The following is a 17,366-nucleotide window of genomic DNA, read 5'->3' as shown; positions in this document are numbered from 1 at the left end:
TGTTCTTTTTTTTTCGTTTCTAGAGGTTACTGATCCCCTTTCACTCTATTTTCCCCTAAAGACCCCAAAGAAATACATTCAAGTCAATATTTCTTTGCTTTTCCTTTTCTTTTTTTTGTCTCTTTTTCTTTTCATTTTATCTTTTTAGCATTTTTGTTTCACAGTGTGGGAGGGACTCAAATGCCAGTGCATTATATATTCAAATGCATGTGCACTGCACTAATTTGGTTGCTTCAGCTATTAAAAGAATTAAGTACTTTAGAGTCATGTGAACTTCCAGCTCTGTGATGCTATTACTAATCTTCATTTCACAGATAGAAAACTGAGGCCTAAATTGCCAGTACCTCCTCCCTTTGGGTGTCCTGCACTAGGTAGCTCAAAGCCTCCAGGCCCAAGGCTCAGGCATGGTGGTCGTGTTTCCCACCTTGACTGGCTGCCTCAGCGGCAGGGCCTGGATGCCTTTGCCACAAGGGCTGAGCGGGCATCTGGCTACCACCTCTCCATGGTGTGTCATATGGTGAAGGGGACCAGGAGGCCTGAGCATTTTATGCAAGTGAAGGTCTGGGACCCAGAAGCATAGGGGCCCACTGGAAAGAGATTTCTGTATTTGGAATGTCTGCCCTTTGAAAGCATAGGTCCCAGCCATCCCAGAGGACCATATGGAGATAATCACAGGCAGGAAAAGAAGGTTCATAAAGAGGTTTATTAGTGGGGCCATATCTCCCATGGGAGAGGGAGCTACATGGTGTCTGCACCTTATTCTGGGGGTAAAGGGGAAGTAGTTACGTAGTGAGTAGGAGTGGCTCGTTAGGTATGGGTGGATCTGGGGTCTAGTGGGAGGAGCTGAGGACCTGAGGCTAGGAAAATGATAACATTCCCCCATTTGTTGTTTATTAATAACAGAGGAGGGGTACCAGGCCGGGAGTATGGGCAGAGGTTGTTTCTTCTGGAGCTACTTCCTGCTGAAAAGGGGCAAAGTAGTCAGGGGTCCCTGATTCGTCATTTGGCCTGGTACCATCCAGTTTGGTTGGTAAAAGTCCTCATCATTTCCATGAGAATGGTTATCAGGGCCAATGGGTGCCATGGTCTCCTCTGGCTACCTCCTGCAGCTTGGGCACATCAAGGAGTCACTGGGTCTGGAGTCTTCAGGGTCCAGATCTGCACTGGGCAAAGCAGTGTAGTAAGAGGATGGCCTTGAACTGCAAGTTCCCAGGTGGCATCCTGAGTGAGGGATGTTATCCTGTTAAAAGAGACTTGAAAAGGTCAGGAAAAAGGCTTACAAGTCCACAGGACCAGTTAACATGAATGACATGGGAGGGAGAACACATCCTGGGCACAAGCCAGAGAAGTTCCATTTGGAACATAAACCCAATTGTGGCCCATTACAAGGAAGGAGGAATAACTGGACTGGGGGCAGGAAGGAAGTGTTTAGGGATAGTGGACGGGTTGGGAGTAACCAGCCAGAGGCACATCTATATCTATATCTATATCTATATCTATATCTATCTATCTATCTACACAAATAGCAAGTAACAAAGGCAAGAATGCAAGTTTCTGTCCAGATGGAAAATGGACAGGTATGGACATTAGGTGGGTAAACAACTATTCCTCTTGGTCTCCCAGCTCTGATTAATTTTGATTAATTTAAGGGCAAGTTTAAATTGACCCCATTTAAGATAAGACTTCATCTCCTCTTACTCCTCTCCATGGTTCCTCGTTGTCAGGATTGACCTTGTCCTGAAGGTCTAGGTGTTCATTGCTTGGATAGCTTGTCTCTGTTGGCATTCACAGGGTTTGAACTTAAGGCCTGGGTAATGTCCCTGAGCACTTCTGCTGGAGGCTAGTGCTCCACCACTTGAGCCACAGTGCTGCTTTCAGCATTTGGCTGGTTCTCTTGAGCCAAGCTTCCAGTCTGTCTCTTTGCTGGTTAGTTGGGAGATGGAGTTTTAGAGGGATGTTTTTTTCTGCCCGGACTGGCTTCAAACTGCAATCCCAGGAGTCTTAGCCATAAAAGCCCTTTTTATTTCCAATTAAAGCAACAGGAGAACAATAGGAGTACAGCTTACCGGTTACTTGTTGAGAATTGACCACAATAAATACTTGCCAGAGTTCTGCCATAATACTTAGAGAACAGCAGACTGAATGAGATCCATATGCTATCAAATCGAATCATATCAAGTGGAAGAGAGCACAAATGAATAACAATCAAGAGGGCAAAGGGTCAGGGGAATGTAAAAGTCTCAGCTTCAGTGGATCTGAGGTGGCTGTGTCTTCCATTCTGAATCAGCAGGCTTCGTTAATCAGGTGTGATGGAGGCAGGCAGGAGAGATGGGTTGGATCTGGGTGAGGCTGTAGTGGCATCTCAGAGTCCCCTGGATAGATTGTCACACCTCATGCTGGGTTGCCTGCAAATTTCTACACAGACTGGTTAAAGACATTTGACACAAAATCCACACAGACCAAAGGCCAACAAAGTCTGTTCTCTGCCATCAGCCACTACAGTTTCTGAGGCATGGAGGGGGAAGACACCAATGCTACCCCAATGCAACCCTGTGGCCATCAAATACAACTCTGATGCTTTTCCATGCAAGAGAAAGAGAATAATGAATCACTAGTAGTGAAACCAGGCAGTTTGGGAGCAGACTGTGGAGGCAGCTTTCTGTAGCCATGGACAGCCACAGTCCATGCAGCTAGCACACATGTCGACTTGCATCCTATACAGCAAAATATCAATCCTGGGTCAGAAAATTGAGCCACATTTGCACACTTGTTCCAAACTGACTCTGGTCCCTTGATCTTAAAGAGTTTATGAGAGACAGGAGAGAAAAATGGAGAAGCAAAATCTGAGTCTATACCAAAGAATTGTCAGGATCAGATGTCTTAGACACATTTGCTTGCACCCAAACATAATCAGTTTGGGTTTAAAACCCGGGTTTTTTTCTTTTGGCTTGGAGTCTGGTGATAAGAGTCAGGATTGCCTCCAGGCTGTTCACTGTGTCTCCACCCACAGGCTGCAAAGATCAGTTTAACACAAGACTTAAAGTAAGTTAAAATAGTAGTCAAAAGCAAGTAATTTTGAAACCATGATGCCGGTTTTTACACGTTTTACCAACAGATAGACATACATACAGACAGTTGTGCACAATCTTTGGGGTGCGCTTAGAATTTTTTTTTTAATTGGCCATGTAAGTTTTCTGGAATTCCAGTGGCAAAATGATATTATTTTGCCCATATTTTAGAACCACATGGTCAGTTAGAAAAAAAAAAAAACACCTTTCCTGGCAAACAAAAATTTTCACAGATTATCCAGCGAGGAAATGGAGAAGCCACATTTTGAGAAACCAGTTTAGCTCCAATGGAGAGTTGAAGTGGGATGCTACATCCAGAGAAGGTCCAAGAGATGGGAGACAGGACATGAACAGAACACAGACACCTGGCACGATGTAATGGCAGCAGAGCTGGTCAGAGCCTTAGCAGGCTCACAGCAAGACACCTTCACCTCTGAGCATTTGAATTGCAAGGCACATTTGAATTGTAAGGCCACAGTTACAGAGTTCAGGGTGGGGGGGGGCAGGGTTACCGGGAGCTTAAGTCTCCACATCCCTACCCAGCCTCCAGGAATTTGGCATGCCCATCACCTGGGGGATAGGTGGGCTCCACCTTCAAGTTTTTGGAACCTTGATGGAACCAAGATGCCGCTTGCTAAGACCAATTCTATTGTCCACCATGTGGTCAATGCTAGAGAAAACAGGATTTAGCCAACAACAAGCAGAACTTAACCGAATCTCTAAGCTTAACAAACATCAATAACAAGAACAGAAAGCCTTTCATTGTGTCTTTTAAAGCAGATGTTAAACAAATATTGGTCACAGGCAGGCAGGCAGAGTTTAGAGAGAGGCAGAAAGAGAGAGAGAGAGAAAGAGAGAGAGAGAGAGAACTTCATCGGCCCGAGTACTCATGTAAGTTGTGTAAGTCCTGTAAAATATTCCAGTTTGTAAGATTGGGCTCAAGAGCAGCTTTTAGATTGTGCCACTCCCAGTAAGTGATTAGCGGAGCTCAGGAGTTAAATACCAAGCGTCCCCAGTATTAGTCTGGTCAGCTGAAATGTAGGAGACAATCAGCAATGGGATCGTCACCCCAATCACTGTGTTTCGGACCGAGCGTGAGTGTGGCCCTGAAGCCATGGCCCTGTGGCCCTATGCTACGTTAATTTGGAGTGAGGCTCGGAATTTGGCACCAAGACTTTTAGTGTGGCCCTGAAGCCACAGCCTTGTGGCCCTGCGGTAAATCGGAAAATCGGATCCGAGCCCTCGGGTTTGATGATCACTTAACCCTGGGTGTGAGGGCGAATTTGTAGATTATCATGGTGGATGGAAGTAGAGCGGCTCGGTCAGGAGAAGTTACCTCAGTGGTCATCTGGGTGGGCTTAGGACAGCAGAATAGGTCCCGGGTGCAGCTTGGACCCCCAGAAATGAGGGAGCAAATCCACCAGGGTACCTATCCTGGGTTTCGGCACCAATGAAAGCATAGGTCCCGGCCATCCCAGAGGACCATGCAGTGATAATCACAGGCAGGAGAAGGTTCATAAGGAGGTTTATTAGTGGGGCCATATCTCCCATGGGAGAGGGAGCTACATGGCGTCTGCACCTTATCCAGGTGGCAGCTTCTCTCTCTGGGGGTAAAGGGGAAATAGTTAGGTAGTGAGTAGGAGTGGCTCATTAGGTATGGGTGGATCTGGGGTCTAGTGGGAGGAGCTGAGGACCTGAGGCTAGGGAAATGCTAACACCCTTAGCTTGGCTTGCTTCCTTACAGAGCCAGGAGCTCCTTTGCTAGATCTTCAAGGTCAGAGGAAACAAGCCATTCTTATCCAACCTTCAGGAGGGGAGAGCTCCACAGGGCTGAGCAGCCAGGAAGACCTAGGAAGGCCCACCCATGGCTACATGAGTGGAACCTTAGATGCATTCAAGCCCTCCTCTGCTTCCAGGACTCTCTTTCTTTCCAAAGAAAATTCTGTTTCAGTGGCAGCTCACAAGGAACCCCAAGTAGAAAGTAATGACTATCACTGTGAATGTAGTTTAAATCTCACTTCTGCCACTGTTGTGGGGGGAAGAGGGAAACTTCTCACTTGCTATTGTTCAACAGCCCCCCAATTTCTGTGTTGTAAATTGAGGGCATTAGGAGGTGGGACATTGGGAGTTGATTATGGTTAGATGAGATCTTAAGGGTGGGGCCCTCATGGTGGGATTAGTGGCTTTACAGAGAGAGCCAGTGCTCCTCTATCCCCAGCTGCTCTCACCATGCCCCCACACAACATGAGGCCCTCACCTGATGCCAGCATCATGATCAGGGGCTTATCAGCACTCAGAAATCTGAGCTCCATGGACTGCTATTTCTTGTCAATTACTCGATCTCTGGAAATGGACTAAGACATTGTGTTAGTTTTTGTTGCAGTGATGAAATAGCTGACATAAATAAAGCAAGAGCAGGAAAGGTTTATTTTGGCTGATAAATGTGGATGTTTCTGCCCATATCTGGGTTGGCTGGCTCTGTTGTTTCTGGAGTGTGATGAGGTAGAATAACATGACAGAAGGTCATACAGAAATAAAGTTGCCCACTTCTTGGTGACTAGGAAGGAGAGGGAGGGAAGAGAGATAAAAAGATAAATAAATAAAAATAATTTTAAAAATTAAGTACTTTAACATATTTTATTAAAACATCCAGACTTTATTCTCATTATCCAAGCTAATTTTGAAATCATCTTGTTTTACCAAAAAACAAAAGTAACCTATGAAAGTCCTTGATGGGTTATGTCTATCACATTGAAACTAGGATGCAGGATGTTTCAGTGAGTGATGCTGGAAGTGTCTACACACACACACACACACACACACACACACACACACACACATCTTCCAGGAGTGAAAAAGCAGTCACAATGTCTCTCACTCTGCTTGACATGCAAGCAAGTAGTAAAACTAAGCTGGAAAACACCATATCACAGCTTCTAAGGAAAAGAGATGCATGCTTTATTTTGTGAAAAGCTGTACCATATTTAAAAAAATCATCACACTTTATTGTGATCACGTGAGATTTCACTTATTTTCAAAATCCTTCATTGCAAAATTAATTGTCAATACTTTAAAATTAGGAAATGTAAAGCTGGGTGCTGTTAGGTTTTTTAAAGTAGGTAGCCGGTAAAGGAGAATGCCACGCAGTATTCAGGCAGGAGAGAAAGTTTATTACCGAACTGCTGGCCTGTGGCCAAGATGATCCATGGCCGGAGAGAAGGGAGAGAGCGTGACCCCCACCCAGCCCTGCCTTATATCTAGGGCAGGGGCAAGGGGTGTGGCCAGGTGAATTAGGAGGTGACCTCAGGGAAAGGGGAGGTAACTGCCTCCAGGTCTGTAGGTTACCCAGGTAACTGGGTGGCGACTTAATGAGGTGGGGGCATCTACATGGAGCCTCAGGGAGAGGACCTAACAGGTGCCAGTGGCTCATGCCTGTAATCCTAGGACTGAGAATTGAGGATCACAGTTGGAAGCCAGCCTGGGAAGAAAAAGCCTGTGAGACACTTACCTCCAATAAACCACTCAGAAAAGTTGTAAGTGGAGCTATGGTTCAAGTGGTAGAGCACTAGCCTTGAGCCAAAGTAGCTCAGGGACAGCTCCCAGGCCCCAGAGCTCAAGCCCCTGGACTGGCAAAAAGTAAAATAAAGTAATTAAATGAACAAAATTAGGAAATGCAGATATTCAAGTATCTTTCAAGGTATATTCACATAAGCGATGCATGATTTAAAAAAAAAGTATTTCTCCTATAGAAAGCATATGCTTAAATTTGGGTGAATTTATGAGTATAAAGTATATTCATTAATTTCACCCCTCCTATCATTCTTTTTCCCATCTCTACCAATTCCATTCATCCCCTTGAGTTTCTCAGTTCCTTTTTCCTAAATTCACATTGAGTATTATGACAATTTGTGCAATATAAGGCTGTTTTTAAGGCAATAAGAAAATCTGGTTCTTGTCACTTGTCCTTCAGTTGGTTTTCAGGATATTTACCCTATCATTCTAGTGATTCACAACCTATAAAATAATCCCTAAATTCTTAAATTTCAAGGTGATCCATTTTTCTGTAACACATTTCTTTAGAAAAGAAAAAAGGAAAGATTTTATAGTTGACCTTAACTTTACTCGATTTTTCTTTTTGTAGGCTTAAATATTACAGCAGCTATATAAATTACCTTTCTTTGTCTCTTGAAAAGTTTGTAATAGCTTAAGCTAAATTAAAAATATAATATATATATCTATATCTGTGCATGTATATTCTAAAAGTTTGATGTGATAGGTATACTCATAGAAACAGATTACATTATAAACTTATTATTATGATCCTAATTTTAAATAGCTATTGCGATTACATTTACTTGACATTTTAGAAATGCAGTTTGATTTATCTCAGGATAAAGCAATGTGGAGTTCAGAAAATATAATACTGTTTAGAATTTTATTTTTCCTGCAAAATTCATTACACTGTAGGAGGTTTCACATTTCTAAGGCATAAACTGTAAGTATTGTGGGTCAGGGACTAACCAGTGAATGAAAGTCAGGACTCAAAATGAAGTACCTTTCTTGTTTAACACTGGGCACTGATAGAAACTGATAATGTTTGATTAATGAGCAGTAGCGTTGCAGTAGGTGGAAGCATCTGCAAGCAGTGATTTATTATTTCCAAGGTATAGGAAGCTTGTGGTATCTTGTCGATTTAAGTATGTGTGTGCCTGAATAAAATAAATGAGATGCAACATGTGAAAAATGAAAACACATTACTTGTAACGGATGTGTCACAAGCAGGGTATTTTTGCGCAAGTATACTTTGTCATGGGGATTTTTCTTAATGCTGTTCTGAATACAAATCATTTAGCTGGTTCATAAAATCTTCTCAGTTGGAATTCTTGCATCTATCATCCAAGACATAAATGAGGGTTAAACTTAATGTGGTGTAACATTCCTTAAATGTTCAAATTTTGTATCATATACAACTATTAAAAGAGCACATATGGTTTATGTGTAAAGATGAATACATCGTAGAGGATTAAAAACAACAGTGCTCAGAGAGAAAGAAGGTTTGAGATCTTAATTGAGCACTCAGAGATAAGACTTTTATTGCAATTATTATGGTTTGAGATTTGAGTAATCTATCATTTTGTGATTGAACACTTTTTTAGTTAGCTGAAGTGTTGTATGATAAATAATCGCATTTAATGAATGGAAGGATAGTATTTTAAGGAAGGCTTATTTAAGCTGTGTGTGTGTGTGCGCGCGCGCGCGCGTGTGTGTGTGTGTGTGTGTGTGTGTGTGTGTGTATCCACTTTGAATTATTCATTGTTGCTTAGGTAAAATTATCTATTGTTGTCACTATGTATTATTTAAAAAATGAAATGTATCTAAGTCCTTTATATTTACTACTATTCTAAGAATAGTAGCAGTAGAAATGAAAAATAGGAATGAAAATAGGCTTGCAGCAATGTGTTAAGGTCCTTTACCAGCCTTCTGTTGTGGCTTTGGAACCCATCTGTTTATATGACTTACCTCTACAAAGCAACTGGCAAAACTGGATACTGTAACTATTAGGAACATGCTTTTTCAGAACAACTAGATTTAAGAAATTCTAATCATCATTATGAATAAATAGAATTCTATGAAAGAAAATATTTATTCCTATGATGACCCTTCATGATTGTGTATATCACTGCTAATGAATTAGAAATTGACCTAGGGCAAGTTTCATGTATCACTTTGACCATAGTAACCTTAGTACTGTGCATATACTAAGTTCTCCTTCAAATTTTTCTGAATGGTTGAATAAGTGAAGAGATCAGAAGAGGAAATGTTCGTGAGAGTTTTACTCATTTATATCATAGAGTGAAAGAGAACATGCCATTGGCTGGGCACTGGCAATAGATAGAAATATTTATGGTGAAACCTGCTCTCAAGGAGCTACTAGGTTGGTAAAAGTAGATAAATATACCACAAAACAGAATGAAGCATTTTAAGAGAAGATATCAAACCTAAGTATAGCAGCCATATGTCTACATGACATGGAAAGAGTTCATGCAAGCTGTTTTTTTTTTTTTTGTTTGTTTGTTTGTTTGCCAGTCCTGGGCCTTGGACTCAGGGCCTGAGCACTGTCCCTGGCTTCTTTTTGCTCAAGGCTAGCACTCTGCCACTTGAGCCACACCGCCCCTTCTGGCCATTTTCTGTATATGTGGTGGTGGGGAATCGAACCTAGGGCTTCATGTATGGGAGGCAAGCTCTCTTGCCTCTAGGCCATATCCCCAGCCCCACATGCAAACTGGTTTTGAGAAAACAAAGAGTATCAAGAGTAGCTGGTGATGCCACATAGATAATTTGGAAGTAAAATGATCAGATTTGTATTCACAGGAGTCAGGTGTAGGAAATTCTTTAGGAGGCTTCAACAAGTGACCTGGAATGAGAACATGAGATGATATTGATGATGTTGATTCTGCTCTACTGCAGTATATGCCTTTTTTTTCACCACTGGGCCTGTGGCTTGAACGCTGTACCTAGCTGGGCCTGGGTCTGGCATTGTCCCTGAGTTTTTCTGCTCAAGGCTAGTGCTCTACTGCTTGAGACATGGATCAAATTTTAGATTTTTGTAGCTAATTAAAGGTAAGATTCTCATGGACTTTCCTGCCTGGGCTGGCTTCAAAACCTGAACTTCAGTTCTCAGATTCCTATGTAGCTAGCATTACAGGCAGGAGGCATCAGCACTCACCTGAGTTTTATCCTTCCATCTTCCTCTCTCTTTTCTTTATTCCAAGACTAGTCCTGGAATAAAATAAGACACTCTTTCATTACTTCTTTTGTAATCTTTTAATTCTCTTTTATTTAACTTAGAAGTATTTGTCTTAAATTAAACATAGTATTATTTATTTGGCAGTAATAAAGTTTGAATGAGGTTTTCTTATAATTTCAAAATTTGAACTCAGCTGATAAATCACTAAATTTAGTATTATTGTTTTATTACCAAAGAGTAATATGTGACAAATCATAGTGTGAGAAGATTTAAAATATATTCATTGTTATTTCCAGCTTCAGAATTTACAGAATTATTCAAAATAGGAAAAGAAATGTGTTTAGGTAATTTATTCATATAAAGACAGGTTCTTAACTAGAAAGAGAAGTATGAACCATATTTAATAATACATTAATAGAAAGAATTTCTAAAACTTTTCCATTTTCTGAAATTTGCTAGCCTTGCTGTCAGGAATATTTCCTTCATCTTTTGAGCTATCGGAATAATCCAGTTTTTAAATGGAAATAGAGATGATCACATTCTTGAGAGCTTATGCAGCTGAAAATTTGACTAAATTTACTCAGCATTTACATCTACAAGCTGATTAATTACAGTTCCAATTAATTAAAGACTAAAAGTTGCTTCCTCAAACTGAAAAATGTATGCAAACATAAGAAAATGTAAGTCTATATTTAGGAGTTTTCTAGATGTCCTTGCTGAGGTGTCAACAACTAATATAACCTGAGATCCTTAGCATCAAAGAACATATAAAGATTTGGATATTACATGGAAGACAGAATTAAGATCTGAGCCTAGTTACTAGGAATCAAATAAGAATTCTGAATGAATATAGGACATTTGTATCTGATGCTCTGTCTTTATGAAAAAAATAAGTAGTTGTATGGAGTTCTGTAAGTCACACCATGAGTCTTCCTGATTCTACTTTTAAAACTGGATTTGTAACCCTGGACAAATCATTCTTTTCCTGGATAACCAACATACTTTCTTTTTAAGTGGGAGTTTGCATTTTCCTGCAAATGATCATGGTTTCAGGACCAACCACATCATAAGAAAATTCTGTATCTCCACTTGAATCTTATATTACAAACACACAAAACCAAAAACCTTAGTCCTGAATATGGCTCAAAGACTATAATCCTAGCTTATCAGGAGGCTAAGATCTAAGTATCAAGGTTTGAAGTAGACAAATCTGGGAGACTCTTATCTTCACTTAACCTGCAAAGAGCTGGTAGTGTAGGTGTGGATTAGCCCAGAATAACTCATCCACACATACCAGGCCTCCATTAGGAAAGCCTTCTACCCATCCTCTGTTCTCTCTCATTTGTGGAGTCTCATTCTCCAGGAGGCTAGCCCAGGCTTGGTCTGATCTTTATCCAAGAGAAAATACATGCTTCTAGGTCTTGTAAATATAATGCTGAAAAAGCACAGTGTTACTCCTTACTCTCTTCCCATTACAATTCACCCAACAATTCAAAGCAATTCACAGGTTAATTCAAAATTCAGGAGAATAGATTGACTCTTATAGGGAGGAATGTCATCTGACAAGAGATATGAATACAGTCTGAGAGGAATTCGCTGAGATACCTTTGAAAACAACCTATTATGTGAGTTTAGTTCTGAGGGAAATGTCCATGGTGGGGGGTGGGGGGTGGGGTGGTGATTACTCTTATGGAATAGTCATCCCATTTAAACACTGTTCTGTAGAGAATTTCATTTGCCTGGTGATGAGATAGATGGCTATATGAATTACATGGTTCCAGACACATTGTATTTCAGTGCTTTTAATTGAAAATATTGGTGTCTGGGTTTAAATTCCTTTCTGTCTGTAAGTGACTTAATTACGTTTCAGTCTTACTAAATTTAAGTCTGAGTAAGAATACTATTTTTATCAGAAGATCACTAAGAGGATTAACTGATGTGGCACAGAAAAAATACAGTAGTGTCTCACACAAATGCTTAATATTTTAACATAATATATTCATTATAATACATTCATACTTCTCAATTGTGAGGGAAACGACGTGAGCTTATGTTGGAAATCTGTATCATCTCTAGTTCTAATTCAATATGAACCTGTAAATTATTTAAAATCTGTTCCTTTTAGTAATTATTTCTCATTCTCAAAAAACATTAATACTAATCAGAAAATAAAAGGGAATTAACCAACTACTTTCTATCAAACAAGTGATAACAAACAAATTACCTGTAAATTTCAGCTTCAGATTCATTTTCCTATTATTTTAACGCAGGTCACAGATGAGATTGCTTTTACTTGTTTGTTTAGTGATGGTAGATATTGAATTTAGGAATTGAAGCTTGCTAGGCAGGTGTTCTATGGATGAGGCACAATTCGAACCCTTTTTTGCACTGGTTATTTTGAGATAGGAATTTACTTCCTGTCCAGGAATGTGCTTAGATTATGATCCTCCTCTTTCACACTTTCCATCATCTTCAGGATTACATATATGTATTCCCACATCCAGCTTCTTCTTCTGATGAGATGTGGTTCAATAAACTTTTCTGCTTGGGTTGTCTGAAAACATGTCACTTCCCATTTCCAGGGCTTCTCAAGTAGCTAGGATTATAGTCATGAACCACGAAGCCAAGTTGCACTCTGCCATTTTCACTCAGTTTTCTTGCAATGCATGAGGCATTCCCACTAAACCCCAGACTTGTTCCTACAGTCCCCATAGCTGAGGTTAGGTTCCCTGCATGATGATTTTTACCATGGTTGAGTCTAGGTTGAATCCTTACCAGTATATATTTTTCTCAGAGAGATCAAATATATACATGTAGTCAGAAACCATCCTCTAGTAATACCTAAGCTTAAATGCAGACCTAACATTCAGAAGCCCAATTAGGACTGTAAGATTCCTTTGAACAGCAACTTCCTCTGTTCCTATAAGGATATTATTGTCAAGGTGAATGATAAAGGAAATCTGATTTGTTAGGGATGGCAGAAATTATATGAGGAAATGTATGAGTGATAAGGGCAGAGTTGAACTGTCAGCAAATGGCAAATACACTGGGGAAAATAGAGGAGATTCTGATGTCAAATCACTTTTATTATAATAAATTTTTTCTAGACATGATATGGTTTTTAATATCAAGACTTCATAATTTATCAGTTTTGTTATTTTGTTAGAAAAATTTAGGTATAGTGTAACTTTGTGTGACTATGAATATATTCATAGATACATATAACTATCACTACAGACTATTTTCATCCTGTCAAACCAACCCACAAATCTACATAAAACCTAAACCTTTTTCTGTCCCTTCATTGTCCCTACCTCATCCCTAAGCAACCTCTAAACTTTTTAAATTGCATATCATACAGTTTGTCTTCTTTTGTGACAAGACTATATTAGTGCAATACTATCATAATTTGTCCATAATGTTGCAATGTTGTGGTAACTCTTTCCTTCTTATGGCCAAATAACTGACATATGGTATGCACTGGGGAGAAATACTGGTATATTAAGGGGAGTAGTCCAATGGTATAACTCCTAGGAACAATGGCCTTATAAGAAATTAATATCAAGACTACATGAAAGATAATTCAGGAATACTGAAAATAGAAACCTGGAAGCTAGAGCATGGGTTGGGTGTGTTTAAAAGTGAGAGCAGACAAAAGGAGAGATGAAAATAGTCATGATAATCAATGTACACATGTGAAAATGAACCAGACAACTAGAGGGCTGGGAGAGATGAGGGAGAATGATAGAAGGAGTAACACTGATTAAGATATATTGTCCATTTATTTATTTGTTTATTTATTTATTAATTTATTTTGGTGCTCTGTCACTTTATTTTTTTTTCTTATTTATTGTTCAAGTGATGTACAGAGAGGTTACAGTTTCATATATAAGGCCTTGGGTACATTTCTTGTACTGTTTGTTACCGCCTCCATCATTCCCCCCTCTCCCCTCCCTCTTTCCCTCTCCCCCCATGAGTTGTTCAGTTGGTTTACACCAAATGTTTTTGCAAGTGTTGCTTTTGGAGTCATTTGTCTTTTTATTCTTTGTCTCTCAATTTTGATATTCCCTTTCACTTCCCTAGTTCTAATACCATTATATACAGTATCACTGTACTCAGATGAGATACAGTGATAGTGCAGGTACAACCACAGGAAGGGGATACAAGAGGATCATCAACAATAGAAGCTATGGCTTCTCATGGCATGTTGAAAGTAATTACAACAGTGATATAACAGTTATTTCCATAACATGGAGTTCATTTCACTTAGCATCATCTTATGCGTTCATAAGGACATATATTGTCCTTTTAATCTGACATGGTGAATTGAATCCCTTTGTTAAAACTGTTTAAAGCTATTAATAAGTCTTTGAGATAGGAATCCATCATGCAGTTGCCATCCTTTTAATAAAGACTCCAAATTTGACCTCTCAAAAAAACCCCAAAAAGATATTAACAAGAACACACACGGAGAATACTTAAATTCATATGAGAATAAATGTAACTAAATGGGAACAAACCATGTCTGGGGAATGTGGAGATACCAAAACTCTTGTCCAATGCTGGTGAGAAATAACAAAATTGCCTAGTCACATTGGGAAACAATTGGACACTTCCTCTGTTACCCTACTACTTACTAAAGCATCCAGAAATTTCCCTCTTCAGTATTCCCAAGAGAAATAAAAAGAGAAGCCCAAGGCTGGGGATATAGCCTAGTGGCAAGAGTGCCTGCCTCGGATACGCGAGGCCCTAGGTTCGATTCCCCAGCACCACATATACAGAAAACGGCCAGAAGCGGCGCTGTGGCTCAAGTGGCAGAGTGCTAGCCTTGAGCGGGAAGAAGCCAGGGACAGTGCTCAGGCCCTGAGTTCAAGGCCCAGGACTGGCCAAAAAAAAAAAAAAAGAGAAGCCTAACCAAAAACTTTTATATACATATTTATAGCAACATTATCCATAGTAACCAAAAAGTAGAAACAACTCATATATCCATCAATATATGGCTAAACACATAAAATATAGCATATTTTAACACTGATATTCAGCCATAAGAAGTTATATTCTTATAAAAGTACTGTATAGATATAATGTGCTCTATGTATTTTGAGATAAACTTTATTTAGCTATCACTGAATAATTTAATAAAGATGTAACATTGCCAAATGAAATGAATCCCAATATTGTTTTATTGATGTGATCATATACACCTAGCAATTGAACCTTTGTACTCCTTTTCTGAGTATATCCTCCTTGGTTCTCACATGTGACTGCTTTAGAGTCCTGTTTAATTACCATGTCCAACTGAAGTTTTTAAAACAACACATATAAGGTTAGTAGTTTTTATTTGTGAACAGGCACCAAAATATTTATATTTTCCACTCTTCCCATTTCTTTTAAGTCAACTATATTTCTATTATAAGATTAGAAAATGAATATGACATATATTTCATAGTATTGCAAAACCTGTTAAAACTGCTAAGAATAAGAGAAAAACTAGAAGAAAGAGAAACAATTATTGTACAGTCTTAGGAAGCACAGAAATGGTACAGCTAGGCACACAGTCACATACTTCTTCTTTAGTTGGGTGAACAAGGAAACAGGTGAGCAATGCTACTGGAGGAAAAATTTGAAATCCTCCTATACTTGATTTTGTTCAGAAAACTATGTGGGAATACCCAAGGAAGCCCAAACAAGACATATTTTCAGAAAGTACTGTGGCTCCGTGGCAGCAGGTAAAGTGAGAAATCATTAATTTCTGTCCCTTAATGTCTCAATTCTCTCAATCTCTGCCTGTGGATTAGCTGAGTTTATAAACCACAGACAACCAATCTGTGGTAAATAAATCCACTTTTCAAGAACTCTTAGAATAGTCTTGAAATCCTAATATAATTGCAGAAGGAAATAAACTGATCATACTATACACAAGTGTTAACAATATATTGTATTGGTTATCTAATCCCACTAGAATAAAAAAAGTAAGTAGAATCACTGAACGACAAAAGCCCTCCAGATGAAAAATACTGGGAAATTATGTTCCTTTAGACACAAACAAAATCTTAAAAGCAAACAGAAAAGAAAAAATGTCTACATGGAAAAGTCTCTGACATAAATTAAGTTGAGGACTGATAGGAAAATCATATATTGTTAAATAGTTAAAGCATCAAAGGAGAAAAAAATGAATAAACATTAAACTCAATTAGCAAATTAGGTTTAAAATTTATGAAACAAAAAGCAAAATAAACAAATCCAAAGCAAGAAAGTTACTGCTACAGACAAAGACTAGAATTCATGAGGTAGAAAACAGAAAATCAGAATTTATAAAAAAAAAATCTAATTGCTATTTATTTAGAAACATCAGTGGTTAAACTTAGTAAGAAAAAAAGATTGACCAAGTAAAAAAATTCAGATGCACAAAACTATTGAGTCCCAAACAATATAACCCCAAATAGTAGTATCTTGAAATATGCCACTTAAATAATCTTTGTAAGACTCAGGATAACATGTATTTAAAATTTGTGATTCCTTAGCAAAATAAGTTGTTTTTAAAATGTTAGATTGATTTCTACCAAAAAAAAGTCTGATTTTTTTTCTCTGAACATATCAAGATCACTAATTTTCATAGGAGAGTGAAAAAGTCCAATGTTAATAAAATTGCATAAGAAAATTCAACTAAGGTCTGGGATGTAGCTTAGTGGCAAAGCACTTGCCTAGCAAGTGCAATGTCCTGAGTTCGATCCCCAGTGCCAAAAAAGAAAAGATATACACACAAAAGAAAATTCAACTGAGTTTTTCATAAATTTTATCCAAAAGTGCTCAATTTTCTTGCCAAAACTAGAAAAAATACACTATATTCTAATCTTATTAATATTATATGTGTGTATATATGTTTTATATATATATCAGCACAAATATTGTAAATGAATTTTACCATGCAGAATCTACCAATGCATTTAAAGCATAATCACTAAGAAAAAATGAGGTTTGTATTTATAAATTTCAGGAAAGCTAGTGCTATTTTGTGATAATAACCCTAAGAAGAATATGGTAAGTTCTACAGATACTTGGAAGTAACTGGAAATTTTTGATAACATATATTTAGTATATAAATAGTATAAGGAGCATAAAAACACATTGTTAAGACAAAATAGACATCCTTTAGTTCAAAATTGAACGGAGCACCAAGTGAAGAAACAGCATTGTCAATCAGAGTAATTGAGGCAAATGTGTCTACCATCACTGCTTTTTACATAGAGAAAATGTTAGCTAGATCACTAAGGGGAATTACAGAAGTTAGACATATAAGAATTGTATTAGTTGAGGAAGCGTATCACTTGCAAAATAAGTCTCAAAGAAAATCACCTGACCAGTTGCTATAAACAAAGAATTTAGAAAGCTCAGGGTTCAGAATTGATGTATGGAGGGCCTTGCTTTTATGTATGCAAATAATGATTCCATTAGAATATGTTGGAGAAAAGATTGTATCAGAAGAGTGGCAGTTAAACTAAAATAGGAATAAACCAAAGGTATCATTAAAGCCCCATCAATTAAAACTG

General features: G+C 38.5%; 1 protein-coding gene across 3 annotated transcripts in view; it reads left to right on the top strand.

Annotated features, from left to right (window-relative positions):
* The window catches only part of Dpyd (dihydropyrimidine dehydrogenase), a 706,501-nt gene that overhangs the window by 185,182 nt on the left and 503,953 nt on the right, over nt 1-17,366 (top strand). The window lies entirely within an intron of this gene.

The sequence above is a fragment of the Perognathus longimembris genome, chromosome 7, assembly GCF_023159225.1.
Source record: "Perognathus longimembris pacificus isolate PPM17 chromosome 7, ASM2315922v1, whole genome shotgun sequence".
In the NCBI taxonomy this organism is placed as follows: Eukaryota; Metazoa; Chordata; class Mammalia; order Rodentia; family Heteromyidae; genus Perognathus; species Perognathus longimembris.
The sequence above is the reverse complement of the archived record's forward strand: the minus strand, read 5'-3'. Positions and strand labels throughout refer to the sequence as shown.